The sequence below is a fragment of the Lynx rufus genome, unplaced genomic scaffold (assembly GCF_022079265.1).
Source record: "Lynx rufus isolate CCGP_SWC_20201006 ecotype Redwood Valley unplaced genomic scaffold, mLynRuf1.p SCAF_3, whole genome shotgun sequence".
NCBI lineage: Eukaryota > Metazoa > Chordata > Mammalia > Carnivora > Felidae > Lynx > Lynx rufus.
The window spans coordinates 158772150-158790716 of record NW_025814845.1 but is presented as its reverse complement, the minus strand read 5'-3'; the positions used below and the strand labels follow the sequence as shown (position 1 = coordinate 158790716).

The 18567-nt window shown below is 43.2% G+C and overlaps 1 protein-coding gene across 7 annotated transcripts in view; it reads right to left on the bottom strand.

Moving 5' to 3' along the window:
• TACC1 (transforming acidic coiled-coil containing protein 1) overlaps window positions 1–18567 on the bottom strand; it is a 91415-nt gene that overhangs the window by 60780 nt on the left and 12068 nt on the right. The window lies entirely within an intron of this gene.

The following is an 18567-nucleotide window of genomic DNA, read 5'->3' as shown; positions in this document are numbered from 1 at the left end:
CTTGACTTCCCAAACTTCCTTCAATACCCAACTCAAGTGTTTAGTCTGAGAAAGCAGGCTGATTTCTCCTGTTTCTACCATCTCTATACCCCAACCTCTCAAAGAAACTTTTACTGTGGCCCTTAGATGGTTTCGAAAGGGGACACTATTAATAGTTACACCAGGGGCGCCTGGGTGGCGCAGTCGGTTAAGCGTCCGACATCAGCCAGGTCACGATCTCGCGGTCCGTGAGTTCGAGCCCCGCGTCGGGCTCTGGGCTGATGGCTCGGAGCCTGGAGCCTGTTTCCGATTCTGTGTCTCCCTCTCTCTCTGCCTCTCCCCCGTTCATGCTCTGTCTCTCTCTGTCCCCAAAATAAATAAAAAACGTTGAAAAAAAAAATTAAAAAAAAAAAAAAATAGTTACACCAGACAGCAAGCACAAACCAGGATGTCCCCAGGATGTAAGGTCACCCTACACTTAGCATATGATATAATGTATTTGTTTACCTATCTGTCCCATTTCTAGACCATAAGCTTCTAAATGGCAGGGACCACATCATATTTGTGATTTATTTTTGTTTCTCCAGAGATTAGGACAGGGCCATACACTCAATAGGTGTTCAGTAAATAAACAGAAAAGGGATATTGTAGTTTATAGATAGATCTTATGAGTTTGAGTAGGATGACATAAATTCCAAAAGCCTGACTCCTCCTGGGGAAATCAAGTTTTGGAACCAGCACAGAATGGAACTTGGAGCAAGTAATGACCCCAGTAAGATAAAGCCCAACCTATACAGCCATTTCTTGAAATTGGAGAAGCAAATGCTTAGTTTTCTGAACATCACTCTACTGCAAGCTCCTAGACTTGATGTGAACAGCGATAAAGGAAGTAATTACTCAATAACTTGAACTTATTTTATTGTCTAGAAGTTCAAGTAATGAGGCTAACTGACATATCAATTTTCCTGTAATTCTGGGAAAGAATGGGCAATGTTTGAAAACAGATATCCCAACCAAGGTAAGCCACTTTGCTGCTATCCTCAGCTTCAGAGAGCAGAATGTCTGCAAATACACGACCAAGTAACCTAATGCAACGGATTTGTCTTGGAAACAACCGAAACCACAGAAAGAAACCCATCTGTTCCTTCCTCTCTTCTTGCCCTTCACTGAAGCTTTAGATCAATAGGCCATGAAAATCTAAAATGTAACTTCCTTGAAACACTCCACAATTGTGGTGTGGCCAAGCCAGGCACATCCCTTGCCTGTAATGGATGCTCCAGAGGGATCTGCAGGATGGGTCTCTTCGTTTAAAAAAATAATAAAATGTACGGGTGAGCAAACTCAAACAGGCAAACAACTAATCATTTCATAGCATTTCACAGCAGAGCTATTCTGGGAAAGCCTGGCATGGGGCAGGAGGTGGGGGGCAGATGTAGTTGAGGCCTAAAGGAATTGGTATGGATCCTGTATACCTCATAAAGAGTTGATCTCAACTCAAGTACTCAAGTTGAACTTGATCCTGTAGCGGGCGACGGGGTGGGGAGGTGTCAAACACCAGAACCTCCCTAGGTAACATAAGGGAGTGACAAGGCCAGAGTGGCAGCTGTGTCATCTGGAGAACACTGCTGTGGCTAAGGGGCAGCGCTACCAAGTTCCTGGTGCCCAGCATTGCCATCTACCAGTCTTTCGAGAAAAACCCAAACCATGGGTTTTATAACCCATCTTCCTATCTTTAATGTTCTTACTAATTTAAATCATTTTGAACCTTGTGAAGGCCAACATGGTGCTGGACAAAAACAAAGCCATCTGTGTGTCCGGGTAGCCCCCGAGCCTGGATGGGCAGAGGGGAGTCATCAGGCTTTGAGCAAGTAAATAACATTTCCATTTAGATCATTTAGATCATTCTGGTAACAACCTGGGGGATGGAAGGGAAGTAGTGAAGACTGGGACCCAATTTCCCTGCCCCAAACTACCTAGAGAAAGTGGACAGCCTCTCCCCTAGAGGGTAAAGAAGCAGAACTGAAATTCACGTCCTTAGCTGTCACTGCACTTGTTCAGGAAGCATCAGAGTTGTAAGCAGCTCAAGCATGATGTGAACACTTTGACAGTGGAAGGACCAGAAAACCACTGCTAAGGAAACCGAGTTTGTGCCAGCCAGTGAAATGAAAAAGCATCGGTTATGAAATGATGTGGAGGGAGTGGAGGAGGCAAGGCAGGAGGACCAGGATGGCACAAGGGAATTAGGGATGAAGTAGGCAGAGAGAAAACCAAAAGGTCAGGCAGGCAGACAAACCCGTCAACATATCTGTATTTTCTCACAATTTAGGAATCTGGTGAGCGAGAGACACATCCCATGCAACTAAGATTAGATGCCAGATTGATGATGTAACCAAAATGGCTGGGCAGCTCTGAAGCACTTAGAAAAAGCACCGGCCTGGGTGAAACTGAAATGGCAAATAGCAGCTAGGCTGACATGCCTCAGTGGAACCTCCATAGACTGTCTCCCACTCCCCAGCCCTGCTTTTTGAGAGCTGTTTGCTGGATGAGGTTCCAAGACGTGGCAGGGAATTCCCCTGCACGTGGTTGCCCCACCAACCTGATCACTGAATGTTCTCACCTCACTCACCAAGGTAAACATCCTCAGGAGGTCTCTAAGATGTAATGGTTTAACAGTACCCTAGATCAATCTGATCCCTGTAATCCTTCTCTCCAGTAGCGGGGCAGGTTTTCTTATTCTCAGTTTGCAGATGACGTAACTGAAGCAGAAAAGGCAACCACCTGCCTGAAGTCATACAGCTAATTGGTGCCAGAAGTGAATCTAGAACACCAGTCTCCTGTCAGTACTCTTGGCGCTGTATCAGACTGGAAGAAAGCAGAATGTCTTCGCAGCCACGAGGTAGCTTGCCATTCCGTAATCTAGACACTCCTCTCAATATACTGCGGCTGCAGTCCCTGCTTCCTGCTTACCCGGCATGAAAGCCACAACTAAGAATACCTCACTCTGCCACAGAGAAGTGCCACTGCCAGCAGGAGGCCTGCTTTCCTGACCCACCTCGGTCTAACCAGGCAACAACATGCTGATGTCTGCACGAGGCAACATCACATGAAGCGGATAAGGGCATCTGACGTATTCAAATACGTTAATGTTACAGTCTCAACACTGCAAGATGAGATGTTCTTACCTAGAGGCTATAATCACCTGTAGAATTACAATCTTCACTCCACTACCCAAATACTCCCAAATCAGAATTCATACTACATATTTACACTGCACATTATATCATAAAGACATCCTCCTTTCTTTTTTTTTTTTTAATGCTTATTTAATTTTTTTTGAGAGAGAGAGAGAGAGACATAGCACCAGTGGGGCGGGGGCAGAGAGAGGGGGAGACACAGAATCTAAAGCAGGCTCCAGGCTCTGAGCCATCAGCACAGAGCCCAATGTGGGGCTTGAACTCACAAACCGTGAGATCATGACCTGAGCTGAAGTCAGATGCTTAACCGACTGAGCCACCCAGGTGCCCTAAGAGAACCTCCTAATTTTTTTTTTTTAAAGAAAAGCCAGATTTATGTCTGGCTACTCTTAGTTAATACTCTTTCAGAGTTCTACAAAGATTAAAAGGGATCTAAACTGTATCCATTAAATACTTGGCCAAGCTCCCCACCTAGGGCCTGCTCAGAGACCCTTGTCCAGGCTTTCTGCTGGTGAACAACTCTTGTCAGGTCCACCATATCACAAAAGTAAAGTCTGACTTTCCCAGAAAGTATGCTTTTCAACCTGGGTCAGGATCAGACCGACGGCAGAATTGCCACATGGCAGTTAAATAGCCTTCAGTGGGAGGTGGGGGGAAAAAAACAAATATATTTTATGGTGTTTACACTGAACTAGTATCATTTAAGAGCCAGTTCTATGAAGTTCTCTCTCATCCCTATCGGACAGCATGAATGTATGTTTATTGACTTTATGAGAAAGTTCACTTTAGCTCCGCCCTGGGATGTAAGAGGGTTAGAGAAACAGTTGTTGAGTATGAAAGACAGAAGCAGAATTAGGTCTGTTCATTCCAAGTGAGGAAAATAACCCCAATATTATCCCTAATTCTTCCCACCAACTACCACAAACCCAAAGTTGAAAAGAAGCCAAAAATGAACACAAAAGATCCAATTAAAGCAGTGAACTCTCTTTAAATTTAGAAATACCTTCCATTCTAGGAGATAAAAGTGGTTTTTCCTGCTAAACAGCATTATTGCAATTACAGAGTCGGTTAAACAGGTAGGCAATCTTGTAAAATTACTGTTATTGATTTAGCACTTTTAGTTTTCTTCTGTTGAATTTGTATTCCTTTCCGGCAGATTAGGCATGAAGAAAAGTGGACCCTCTGAGTCAGGCAGTGCTACATGTTAAGCCTCAGACAAGAAAACCATCTGAAACCCTTTCTAAGTTGTTTATGAATTTAAGTTTCTAATAATGAACATTACCCCAAATTTGAGAGATCTACTTTACTTCATTTACCTAGGTTAGGCAGAGGGTGGAATCTAAGGCTTGAGTTAAAGAGACTGAAGGAATTTAGGAAGTCGAAAGAGAATAATATTCCTACTCCTGCAGCCATTTTATTCCCTCCCCTCTCCTCTACCCAACCTCTAAAATAAATCTCCCAGATAATACACCTGGAACACTAGAAGAACACTGACCACATGACCCGGCTTTTCTGAGATCATCCTGATATCAAATATTCTACCTGCTCTCCTTGTAAATACATGTCCCCATTTTCAATTTATGAAACATTGTCACTAAGAAGTTGAAAGGTAATAGAGAGGGAGGACAACTGGAAAGGACAGCAGAGATTCATGGGGGTGGGGGTCAAGAAGGGAATACCCAAAATAACTGGGGTACCCACTCCATGTAAATCCTCACTCTGGGATGTGGGGTGGGGGGTGGGGATTTCATGACAGTAACTCTTTGTGACTGATAATCTTCCTGTGTTTCTAAGGAAAGGAAGAAGCAAACTCCTTGACATGATATACCACCAACCTTCATCTTTTTTTTTTTTTTTAGTTTATTTATTTATTTTGAGAGAGAGAGAAAGAGAGAGAGAGAGAGAGAGTGAGTGAGTGAGTGTGGAGGGGCAGAGAGAGAGGGAGACAGAGAATCCCAAGCAGGATCCATGCTGTCAGCACAGAGCCCGACGCAGAGCTCAAACCCATGAACCGAGAGATCATGACCTGAGCCGAAACCAAGAGTCAGATGCTTAACCAACTGAGCCACCCAGGTGTCCCTGACCTTTACCTTTTTAAAGCAAAAATGTAACTGCCATATTTGGGTTCTGAAACTGTATGTGTGTGAAAACTGAAGGAAAATATGTTCTTTTATATGTCCTGTTATACCACAAAGTGGGGAGAAGGGAAACCTGTCCTTTTTGTGTATGTTAAAATTTTTTAAAACTCCAAATGTTAACACATCACTCATTTTCTTCACTAATAAACAAAAGCTAACCAAGTAGCTGAATAAATGGAAAGATGTTACAAAGTCTCAAGTTGGTTAAATTAAATATTTAAAGATGGCAACATTACCCAATTAATGCATAGGTCTAATGCAATTGCAATAAAAATTCTTAGGGTTTTTTTTTTCCCTTGGGATTTGTCAATGTTTTCCAAAAATTTACTTAGAAACAAGTGAGCATATTTTAGATTCTTAAAAAACAAAATAAACAAACAAACAAAAAAAACAGACTCAAACAGGGGATTGGGTCTACAAGGTATTAGGATACATTTATGCCAAAATAGGCATATCCTTGTTCTGTGAAACAGAATGGAAAGCCCAGAAAAAGAGACTACCAAATATGGGGATGTATTATGTGATAAAGAAGATATTATAATACAGTGGGGAAGGAAAGGATATTTAATTAGTGGTTGCAGAGTAAGTGGTTGGCAATGGGGAAAAAGATCAAGTGAAAACCTTACCCCAGAACATATACCAAGACGAATTCCAGATGGATTAGATGTCTAAATAATAAAAATCAAACCATGGGGAGAAAAAAAACCCAGAAGCAACAGAATCTGTCAAAGCTCTGTCGAAAGGATGACTGTCTAATCTTCCAAGTAATTAATGAAATCACACACAAAATAAAGATTGCAGATTTGGCCACATAAGAGTAAAGCTTCTAAATGTTTGCCTTCAAATTAAAAAGCAAATGACAGGCTGGGGAAAATAATAGCAACCCAAAGCTAGTATTGTTATTACCTAAGGCTCTCATGAAAATCATTAAGATCATCCAAACCTCAACAGAGAAACGAGCAATTATAACTGCTTGCTATGTGTCAGACACTATGCTAAGCACTCTTTACGTGAATTATCTCCTCTAATCCCTGCCCTCTGGCCCCATAGTATTGGAGGATATTATTATGAGGAAGGTATTAGTATGGCTTTTTTTAAAAACCAGGTCAAGTTGAATACATTTTCAACTTCTAGAGTAGGGACTCTGTATCTGAGCTTAGCAAGAAGGGTTTCAGAAGACTGTGATCTCCTTGAAATTACATGCAAAATTGTGTGTGCGTGTGTGTGTTTGTATTTACACCCATCTCCCCCTGCCTCGTCCCCGTATCCAGTCAAGCTCCACTCCAGGAACAATGCTTTAGGCTGATTAAAGATTAATTTCTGAATCTGAAAGTAGAACCAAAAATTTTTCTTCCTCCAAAAGGTACAGGGAAGTTCTAAACCAAAAGGGCCCTTACACAGAGAACCCAGACCTGCCAGGGATTAACACAAGAGGCAAGCTTGGGTGACACGCAGAAGGGTAGAGCCACGGGTACCAGTGGGCAGCCTGTGGGTCTAATCTAAGGGACACCCTCATTCCTGGGGAGCCAAGGCGCCACCAAAAAGGAGATTTTCCCAGGGACTTCCTACTGATACATATGAGTGTCCTCAAGGACACAAAAAATTGGGTCAGATATCAAAGGTGCACTTTATGTGGGAGATGCAAAAGAATCAGTTTTAACATCCCTGTCTTTGGGGTGCTCTCCTTTTAGGATACTTCCTTTGGAGTGGCATCTTCTGAGAAACCATGTTGCTGGGGTACACTGGACTCTGGGAGTCCCCCCTTATCTGCCATGTGTCTTTTTGTAATTTCAGTTACCCGCGATCAACCATAGCCTGGAAGGGGATGAGTCTCCTTCTTACACATGGTCAGAAGATCAATAGCAGCCTAATGCTAGCTCTCAATGCCTACATCATTCACCTCACTCTATCTCATCACATAGGCATTTTATCATCTCACATCGAAAAGAATGGTGACAGATGAACACAAGGGAAGGGAAGCAAAAATAATATAAAAACAGGGAGGGGGACAAAACATAAGAAACTCTTAAATATGGAGAACAGAGGGTTACTGGAGGGGTTGTAGGAGGGGGGATGGGCTAAATGTGTAAGGGGCATTAAGGAATCTACTCCTGAAATCATTGTTGCACTATATGCTAACTGGATGTAAATTTTAAAAAAGACAGTAAAAAAAGAAAAGAACGGTGAGTGTAGTACAATGAGATATTTGAGAGAAAGACCACATTCACTTAACTTTATTACAGTATGATGTTATAATAGTTCTATTTTATGGTTATTGTTGTTAATCTCTTACTGTACCTAACTGATAAAACAAATCATAGGTATGTAGAGGAAAAAACATAGTGTATACACGGTTTGGTACCATCTGTAGTTTAGGTACCCAATGTATCCCCCGTGAGTAAAACGGGCCTACTGTACTAGGTAGCAGACTCTTCCCATCTAGGAAAAATTCGGAACTGTGGCAGGGCTCAGTGGGGTATGGAGGCATGGGGCAGAATTCCAAGGCCCAGTTACGTGGAACAGTACGTAACAGTACATAAGCTTCCCAGTTACGTGGAAGCTTAAGAATATGGGGAGCTCTGAACACAATGATAGGGCCCCTCTGGAGACCTTGGAGGGGGCCTACCCAAGTGGGGGGTCCTGAAGTTTAAGCTTCATTAGCTTCGTGGTAAATTCAACCCCACCCAGAGGGCAAAAGTGATCCTTGTGGCTCTGGAGTATCCAGCAAAACTTCAACCTGGTAAGTGAAAACATTGATAGACTGAGGGAAGGGGTCTCACTGACCTCCTCTGTCTTCTGAAAGGCAATGAAAAATTTTAACTGTTGGAAGCCTGATAAAACCGTTAAAAGTTCTCTCCTATACGAAGTGTGATACATATACCTCATGGTTCTATTGCTTCTGTACAAATACACACACACCACACATATATAACTTTAATTAAGATGAAAAAGCAGGGGCGCCTGGGTGGCTCAGTCAGTTAAGCGTCCAACTGCAGCTCAGCTCATGATCTCACAGCTTGTGGGTTCGAGCCCCACGCCAGGCTCTATGCTGACAGCTCAGAGCCTAAAGAGCCTTTGGATTCTGTGTCTCCCTCTCTCTCTCTGCCCCTAACCTGCTGATGCTCTCTCTCTCTCAAAAATGAATAAACATTAAAAAAAATTAAGATAAAAAAGAAAACATGTAATCCTTCTTCAGCACTGTGTGCGTTATGCACTCTTACCCTTTGAACTTCCACAACCACTGTAGCAGAGTCTAACTTCCCCCCACAGCCATTATTTCCTTGTTTCTTCTGGTAAAAGAATCCCCTGAGTTTCCATGGGCCACATAGCCACCCAGTAGAGGCCACATTTCCCTGCCTTTTCTGTAGCCAGGCGTGGTCTTGTGACTTCGTTCTGGCCTGTGGGATGTGAACTAGGTGGCAGATACAACTTTGGGGCGATGTCTTTAAAAAGAAAAGTGCTTGCCCTTGCCCAATGTTGTGGTCTGGTGCTGAGCCAGCTTCTACTGTGTGGACCAGGACCACACTCGGGAGATGGTGGAACAAGACGGACAGAGCCACGCCAGGCTGACCTCTGGAGCACGGCGGCCTGCTGCCCTAGACTAACACACCTGAGGACTGTTACATAAGAGAGAAACAAAAGTCCATCTTTGTGCTACTGGACGGTTGAGTCTCTTGGTGCTATAGCAGCCTCTCCTCCCCCTTCACAATACAACCTCTTTTGGGGCATCTTAGCATCTCAAACTCCCTCAGCTGGCTATATGGAAGAACCTGCCTTAAATTTCATTCCAGATCATTGTGAGAAGGACTACATTTTGCTTCTTTCAAAAATTCATCTTGGGGCGTCTGGGTGGCTCAGTTGGTTAAGTGACCAACTTGGGCTCAGGTCATGATCTCACAGTTCATGGTTTGAGCCCCGCATCAGCTTCTGTGCTGACGGCTCAGAGCTTGGAGCCCGCTTCGGATTCTGTGTCTCCTTCTCTCTCTGCCCCTCCCCACTTGTGCTCTGTGTCTCACTCTGTCTCTTAAAAATAAATGTAAAAAATAAAATAAAAATAAAAATAAAAATAAATTCATCTTATATCACAGTTGTATCTCTCTCTTTTCTTTTTTTTCACAGAGCCCAACACAGGGTTTGAATCCACAACCCTGATTCGAGACCTGAGCTGACATCAAGAGTCAGATGCTTAACCAACAGAGCCACCAAGTGCCCCTTCAGTGGTGTCTTTTTCTTACGGCCAGAAAATTCCCCAACTGTGAGACTCAAGCCTGCCATGTAGATGAGGTGGTCTAACTACTCTGAAAACAGGACTGAGCCCACCTTTCTCCTTACTGTAATGACTTGAGTTGTAATACTTCCTTTCTGGAAAATTAGGCAGCAGTTTATTTTTTTTTAACGTTTATTCATTTTTTTGAGAGACAGAGAGCGAGTGAGCGGGGGGGGGGGAGTGGATAGAGAGAGGGGGAGAGAGAGAGAGACACACACACACACAGAATCCGAAGCGGGCTCCAGGCTCTGAGTGTCAGCACAGAGCCCGATGTGGGCCTCAAATTAGGAACCATGAGATCATGACCCAAGCAGAAGTTGAACATTTAACCAACTGAGCCACCCAGGCACCCCTGGCAGCAGTATCTTTAAAGATGACAGGTGTAGACGAAAAAGCTGAAGGGACGACAAAGTCAATGCTTAGTTTCCTGCAAAGGCCAGATCTTCCAGGCAGAATGGATTTGGATATTGTACAAAGGATATAATCTTCTTTGAGGAGGTTTTCTTGAAGATAGTATGATTTTACAAATCCAGAAATACTATATAATAACTGAGTATTTTGCCAATTCAAAGGCTAAAATCATAATTGACCCAGGACCTGGTTGAGTGTAAAGCGTCCAAGTCTTGATTTCGGCTCAGGTCATGATCTCGAAGTTCATGAGATCGAACCCCACATCAGGCTCTGTGCTGGCATTGTGGCTCCTGCTTGGGATTCTCTCTCTCCTCTCTCAGCCCCTTCCCTGCTTGCTCTCTCACTGTCTCTCAAATAAACACTTAAAAATTTTTTACAAAAATAATTGACCCACATTCTATAAATAATCATTGTTGTTCTTTGGCTTTAATACCAACTGGTGTTAATAATAATTGCTGGTACTCACCCATAAAATATTTTTTTAGAAACTATTTTCTTATGGACTCAGTTATCTTTCAGAACTACCATAAGCAAAGTTATCCTTAACTGCTCTTAGTACCTCATCATGTAAGATACAGTAATACTGAATGGATTTTCTATTTCCTTTCACCAAGGCATAGATAACCACTAAGTAAAATGTATTTGCTTTAAATTGTTTTCTGAACAAATGATAAGTCAGTGACTCCAAACCTAAGCATCCACCCTAGATCTCACAGAACCACAGGAATTTTTAGATGGAAAGGATCTTTCTTTGAGAAAGATCACTGAGCTGAATATCCTTGTTTTCAGATGATCAGATGAGTCCCTGAGACATTAAGGATTGCCCAAGGTGCAGTCAGGCACCAAAGTTTGTATGACGAGGACTCATAACCTTTTGGGTGAGAAGTATGAATTCTAGGCTTTTTCCTCAATCCTAAAGCATATGCACACTTCATATGTATAACAGAGATACAACTCCCTGCCCCCCAACATTCATCTTATTTTAAAAGGCAGCTTGAACTATTTTATAAAGCATTTTAAATACCTTTATTAAGGGGAGTAATCCATACGTTCATTCTTTCATTCAATGATTCCACAGATTTCACACATGACAAAACAGATCTAGTTCCTGTCCACACGGAGCTTGCACATTAGTGAGTTTAGGAAGCAAAAAAATAAATATGTAACTTACAAACGGTTGTGCATGCTGTATCAGAAAAGTGCAGGGACTATGACAAAGGCCAGGGGCGGTGGGGGGATTAGTGGTGATAAATCAGGGAGGTGACATCCTGAGGCCTGAGGGATGAATGTGGTTAAGTGTGGGGGTAACAGCATCCTGGCAGAGGGCAGAGGAGCCTCTGCTTTGGAGCAAGTATGGCTAAAGCTAGGCCAGCCAGGGGCGGAATTGTCCAGGTTAGATGGGTGGAGTAAGAAGGGCATAGGTTGTCCAGGGGGCCCGCCAGATCATGGTGCTTGAAAAGGTGCATTTTTGATGACACAAAAAAAGAACAAAGAAGGAAGGAAAACTCACCTACAGTTGTGCTTTTGATAAACAGCCACTGTTAAAATGCTGGTGAGCAATATACCATTTTTATCTTTTTCAAAGCACTTTTTACATCTGCAATGAAACTATTTCTATTTTTCTACTTATTATCTGTCTTTCCCAACTAGACATGGCTGCATGAACACGAAGCACCTTGTCTGTCTTGTTCTGTCTGATATTTGATGACCAAATGAACAGACGAAAACTTCCAAATACTCCTGGTGAATATAAACAAGCATGTACTTAGGAGAATGGATAGGTAGGTAGGTAGACAGACAGACACTTGTTACACAAATGGGATTTAAATACCATGCTGTCCTCTGCTAGAGGTGAGGACTTCATCCCTGCTTCTCCTGTTTCATCAGGATCTCTGCTCCCTGGGGGAGGGTGGGTGGGGGGTGGGAACCAGGATGTGCAACCAATGCCCTTCCTGACCCTGCAGAACCCAAGTGTTCTGCTCTCTCTTTGCTGCAGTGATAAGCTTCTCTGTGTCTACGACATTTATCTTGTTTCCCATGGAGGGATATTTAGGGGTTCATTGTCCCTTATTATAAACGAAACTGTGATGAATAACCCTATGCACGCATCTTTTCACACACATACAATGACTTCTTAGAGTTAAAACTCTAGAAATGGGATTGTAGTATCACAACACATTTTAATATCTTGATGCACATAGCAAAATTTGTTGTACCAATTTACCTTTTTAAAAAAAAATTTTAATGTTTATTATTTTTGAGAGAGAGAAACACAGAGCATGGGGCGGGGGGGGGGGGGGGTTGGGCAGTGAGGTGGGGAGAGAGAGAGAATCCAGAGCAGGCTCCAGACTCTGAGCTGTCAGCACAGAGCCTGACCTGGGGCTAGAACTTGTGAACCTCAAGATCATGATCTGAGCCGAAGTCAGACACTTACCTGACTGAGCCACCCAGGCACCCCTAATCTACCTTTTTAAATGACAGTGTATGAGACAGCCTTTTCTCTAAATCTTAATCAACACTGAGTTCAGTTAATCTACACTACAGCAAATAGGTGGAAATGACATGCCACTGTTGGTTTTATTTGAACACATTTGATTGCTAAATGAAGTCTGAATGTATTTACTTATTTGAATGTATTTATTGAACCACTTGCCGACTTCCTTTCTTCCCACCCTCCCTTCCTTTCCTTCTTTCTCTGGTAAACAGAGTGCTTAAGTCCTCTGCTTTAAACCAGTAGTTCTGGGGCACCTGGGTGGCTCAGTCTGTTGAGCGTCCAGCTTCGGCTCAGGTCATGGTCTCACAGCTCATGAGCTCAAGCCCTACGTCAGGCTCTATGCTGACAGCTCAGAGCCTGGAGGCTGCTTCGGATTTCTGTGTCTCCCTCTCTCTCTCTCTCTGCCCTCCCCTACTTGCACTCTGCCTCCGTCTCTCAAAAATGAATAAATGTTAAAAAATTAAAAATTAAAAATTAAATAAATAAACCAGTAGGCTGGTCTCTGCATCACCTCAGAATAAGAAATGAAATTCTCAAGCCCCACCCTGAACTTACAGAATTAGAAACTCTGGGGGTGGGTCCAGCATCTGTGTGCCCTCCAGTGAGAAGCAGCCACACAGGAGACCCTCCTTCTCTACACAGGAAATGTGTCTCTAACCTCCGAACTAGAGACAAAAAGCTTTTTTTTTTTTTAAATATTTTTTAATGTTTATTTATTTTTGAAAGAGAGTAAGAGCAAGCAGAGGAGGGGTGGGTGGGGGGGCAGAGGATCCGAAGCAGGCTGATGTGGGGCTCAAACTCACCAACCATGAGATTATGACATGAGCCGAATCAGATGCTTAACTGGCTGAGCCATCCAGGCATCCCGAGACATAAAGCTTTTTGATCAAAAACAAGTTCAATATTTCCTCCTCAAAATGGCATTTGTGGACTGAATTTCATTTACTATTTTCTCATATTCAAAATATTCTTTTTTTTTTTTTAATTTTTTTTTTCAACGTTTATTTATTTTTGGGACAGAGAGAGACAGAGCATGAACGGGCGAGGGGCAGAGAGAGAGGGAGACACAGAATCAGAAACAGGCTCCAGGCTCTGAGCCATCAGCCCAGAGCCTGACGCGGGGCTCGAACTCACGGACCGCGAGATCGTGACCTGGCCGAAGTCGGACGCTTAACCGACTGCGCCACCCAGGCGCCCCCAAAATATTCTTAATTACCTCAACAAGACTCATGAGTCCATTGTATCACCAGCACCTAACTCACAATGGCCCAAGACAGCTGTAAGAAGTTATTTCCTATTCTTGTCTGCCTGGCATCACTACCCCTTCTCTGAGCAAAACTCCACATTTTCTTTGAGAAGCCATCCCCTCCCACCCTCAGGGCCTGTGGTTTGGGTATCTGGCTCCAGATGTAGGAGTGGGAGAGTGAGTCAGGCCTGACTAAATACCACATTCCACAACCAGCCCCCCACACCACCACCCCCACACCTGGTTCTGCAAAGGGCACATGACCCAAGCACAACCACCTTATGTCTCCTGACAACCTCTCCAAACCCTGTCACCATTACCTCTCCTATTTCCTGTATCAAACCTGTGCCCTCTGATAGGATTCCAAAGAAAATCCAGCATCCTAATGGAGGGAGACATGCTAAAAGCTGCCCACAGGAGCCACCTGTGGGAGAAATAGCCTCTACCATGGTAACTACAGTGTGTTCAGCAGGCATCCCAGGGCACAGGCTGGTATCAGCAGACAGTATATGCACAAATGTGACTCCACACCGGGATTAGCCAACATGATGGGCATTTTCATTAGTCACTGGCCTCTTGGTTCAATAATCCCTTTATTTAAGAAGCTCTGTAAGCCTCAAGTAATGACAGCTGGTAGACACATTTCCCAGGCTGGTGGGTGCCAGGAATGGATCTGTGGAGTTTGTGTGGTAACATTCTTCAGTCTCATTCCAGGGCTCCTGATACATCTGTTTGGTAAAAAGGGGCCTCAGATGTTCCCAGAATTCACTCTCCCTCGCCAACACCACCAACGGCCAAATTTAAAGAAATTCCCTAATTCTTAGATACTTATTGAAGTGTCCTTGTGCTAGAGTCTTTCTTTTCTCCCTTTGGTTTTTTATTTTCTCCCCCTCAAATAAGATATGCAGAATTGTTTTATTTCCAGCACCTACACTTCAATTAAATTCACTCATTCAAAAACTTCTATTGAGTGGCTCTCAGTACCCGCAAGACAGGCCAAGGGAACTTGGCCTCTCTGAAATCGACACACAAAACAGGCACATTACAGACAGCATAATGCAAGGAACTGATTTGTTTCACACATCCCCAGCCTCTGCCTGATGAAAGTGGAGGAAAGCTCAAGTATGACCAAAAAAGGAAACAAAATGATTCAGCTTCCATAGAGGGTTTTCAAATGCGTGAAGGGAAAAAGTATGGGGGAGAGGAAGAAAAGAGGGAGGGAGGGAGGGAAACCCAAGAGCGGTGACGTTATCGACTGCAAAAGAGAAAAGTGAGCATGCTCCTCTCAAGATTATTCTCCTCCTGGAGAGCTATTTTCATGCTGATAAATAATGTAGCATCAAAAAAAATCTCTCTGCTTTGTAAAGAACATGGGAAATCTAGGATTTGATACTGTCAGCTAGAGTATTCATACTCTATTCAAGACAGACAGCTCTGAATACAGCTCTTCAGCTCAGCAGGGGAAACCACAGTCATCTGACATCTCTATGTATGCAACTGTCACAGCTCTGTGAGAAAGGATGTGTGGGAAAATCAGGGCTGGCAACACAGTGCATGTTCATACACGTACACACCCCCCCATACACACAGCTCACACACAGGCGTGCACAGCACACACAGTCACAGAGACCCACATACACCCCCCCATACCTCTACACAGTCACATGCACACCATACACACATATACAACAGAATCACACACACCTCACACACATGCGTGCACTACATGAGTCACACACATACACATAGCCCTACACACACACACACACACACACACAGACACACACACACACAGTCATACACACCCCTCAAACACTTCAGTCCCAACACAAGCCCCAGCCCCACTGACCGTTCGTACAGCAGTATGGAATCGATCAAACAAGACAGACAATTATCAGGGGTATAAAAACAACTTCTACTTAAAAGAAAAAGACCATAAAACTGGGAAAGTTCTGCCAAATGAGAAACACAAGGAGAAATTAAAACGGGTAAGCCTAGGGAAACAAAGACTGAGAAAAAGAAACGTTGGAAGAACCAGTCAAGTTAGAGTTTTGGTCTCTGAAGAACATTCCTCAAAAACTGGGCTAACCCACTCTCATTAAGGAAGAACTGGCATCCTGTTGGGTTGGGGAAACACTGGTGTCCCCCTTTCTCTGTGTGAATAAAACCTACTGTGGGGCACCTGGGTGGCTCAGTCGGTTAAGCGTCCGACTTCGGCTCAGGTCATGATCTCGCAGTTCGTGAGTTCAAGCCCCGCGTCAGGCTCTGTGCTAATGGCTCAGAGCCTGGAGCCTGTTTCAGATTCTGTGTCTCCCTGTCTCTCTGACCCTCCCCCGTTCATGCTGTGTCTCTCTCTGTCTCAAAAATAAATAAACGTTAAAAAAAAATTTTTTAAACCTACTGTACAGATTTGCCAGCCATGTGCTACAGCAGCCACCAGAGGGCACCAGAAAGTTCTGTCACACATTCAATCAACAAATATTTTTTAAAGAGAATTTCTTCAAGATTCGTGTTTCTATAAATACAAAAAGTTACCACGAGCCCCTTCTGCATCCAACACAGGTGTTTATTCTGGAACTCAACCTTTGCACACCAATAAACAACACACGAAGGAGGGAGAAGTCTTCCAACTTCTCAGAAGCCACAAAAAGTATGCTCTGAATCATGTGATTTGAAGTGAAGAGAAACAACACACCCATGAAAAGCTCCTTCCTAGCCAGCGGGAGACAGAAATATCCAAAAATTCAATTTCATTCCCCGTTGTTCCCTATTTTCATTTTTCCTACATGTACTGAATATCTGATGACTCTCTCTTTTATCCCACCCAACAAAGGAGTCCACAGAAGACACTGTCTCATCTCAGACCAACCTTGGTCAAGAACTAAGGAGATGGTGGCTGGCGCCCCCTGGTGGGAGGACGGGAGAACAGCGCCTCCTACCTGGCAAGAAGCAAGTAAAAGAGGCCCCACTCCACACCATCCTACCGCTATCTCTTTCCTCCCCACTATTGTCAGCTACTTTTGAAATTTGGGTACATCTCTTAGTTCTAATCTTATCCTCAAGGGAACCTTCCAACAAGCACTTCATGTATCAACTGTGAAGGTGGCCCATATTCTTCAGAATTTGACTTGTGTTCCCAAATGTCATTACTAGGACTCATACTAGGAACCATGGCTTCACACATGGGGACCCAGTGGAGGCACAGGTTCGCCAAGGCAAAGGAGGCAATGGGGGACGGGACTGTTCTCAAAGAAATGCTTAAAAGGTGATGTCTGGCAGGTAAAATGTCATTCATCTTCCCACCATTATTTCATGCCCAAGCCTTCCTAGTTTTGTTTTCTCAAACCCCTATTTAAGAACAATTTGGATGTAGCCATAGAAACATAACATTTTGCAGTTGTTAGGAAAGCAAGACTCACAGACAAAAATAATTCAGCAAAGAAACCCAGGAGAGGCATTCTATCTGCTCTGTGTAAATGTAATACAGTATATGGGTATTTATCTACAGAATGGGCTGGACAATGTTTCTCAAACATTTACTTTCCTGAAACCATGTTATCACTAGGGAAAAAGCCATAAAACTTATTTTCTAGCAGATAACAGAAGCCGCTGCTAGTTAATGAGTTGCCTACATGGCAGACCCACTCTGGAAATGACTGGTAATTTTGTTTCTTCTGCTTCAGCCAGGTTCATTAGGCTTGAATCCCAGTGCTACCATTTACTACTAGCTCTGTGGCCTTAGTTTCTTAACTTTTCCCAGGCCTCAGTTTATTTATCTGTACAATTCAGATAATAATATACCTCATGGGGTTTAGGAAAGGATTAAATGAGATAATTTTCAGTGGCTTCAGGATCTCTGATCCTTCTAACTTTAATGTATTGTATATATGTGTATTTTCATTTGGAAAAAGCCTACAAACATTTGATCATATAATCAAGGGATCTGTGATCCAAAGGAGTTTTAAGAGCTGCTGTTCTCAAGCAGAGCATCTTTATAAGATTCCTGGGGCTCCTGTCCTTATCAGTGACATATCATGCTGTCAGGCTTCTGTGGGGGCATGCAGTATGAGACAAGTGTATGGGTTATATTAGAAACAGAACTGGCCTGCTTTCAGAAAATAGCTAGGACTCTAAAGTTTCTATGTAATACTCCTAAATTTAAACAAGCCAAATATAATTTCTTTTGCCTACAACCGTTATTAATAGCATTTGTAGCAGACATACCATAAGATTGGTCAAGCCAAAACTGTACTATGTACAGGCAAAAAAAAAATTTATATCCACAGTATCCTTAACAGTGATAATATGAAAATGAAGAAGTGTCGACGTGAGGAATTCTCTTACTTTCCAAAGTTACCAAGTCTCTACAGGTAGAAGAGCAGGTGGATAAAGGACAAGTAGAGAATAGTGGTTAATCATTTGCAATTCCTTATAGAAATCTACAAGGGCTTTATATCATATCACCATGAAATGGAAAGTCTAGATGGTCCACAGAAAGTGTATGTGTTACAAAACATGCAGATGACCTGAGAGTATTTGAAGGCACCACTGTTTCCATACAGGAAGCTAAACTGTTTAAAATGAAACCTTCAAGTGGACCCTAGATTGACCTATGTCAGTGTAAAATCTGTGAGAAAAGCTCTAGTATGGATGTTCTTTTTCACATTTATTTATTTTTGAGACAGAGAGAGACAGAGCATGAACAGGAGAGGGTCAGAGAGACAGGGAGACACAGAATCTGAAACAGGCTCCAGGCTCTGAGCTGTCAGCGCAGAGCCCGACGCGGGGCTCGAACTCACGGACCGCGAGATCATGACCTGAGCTGAAGTCGGACGCCC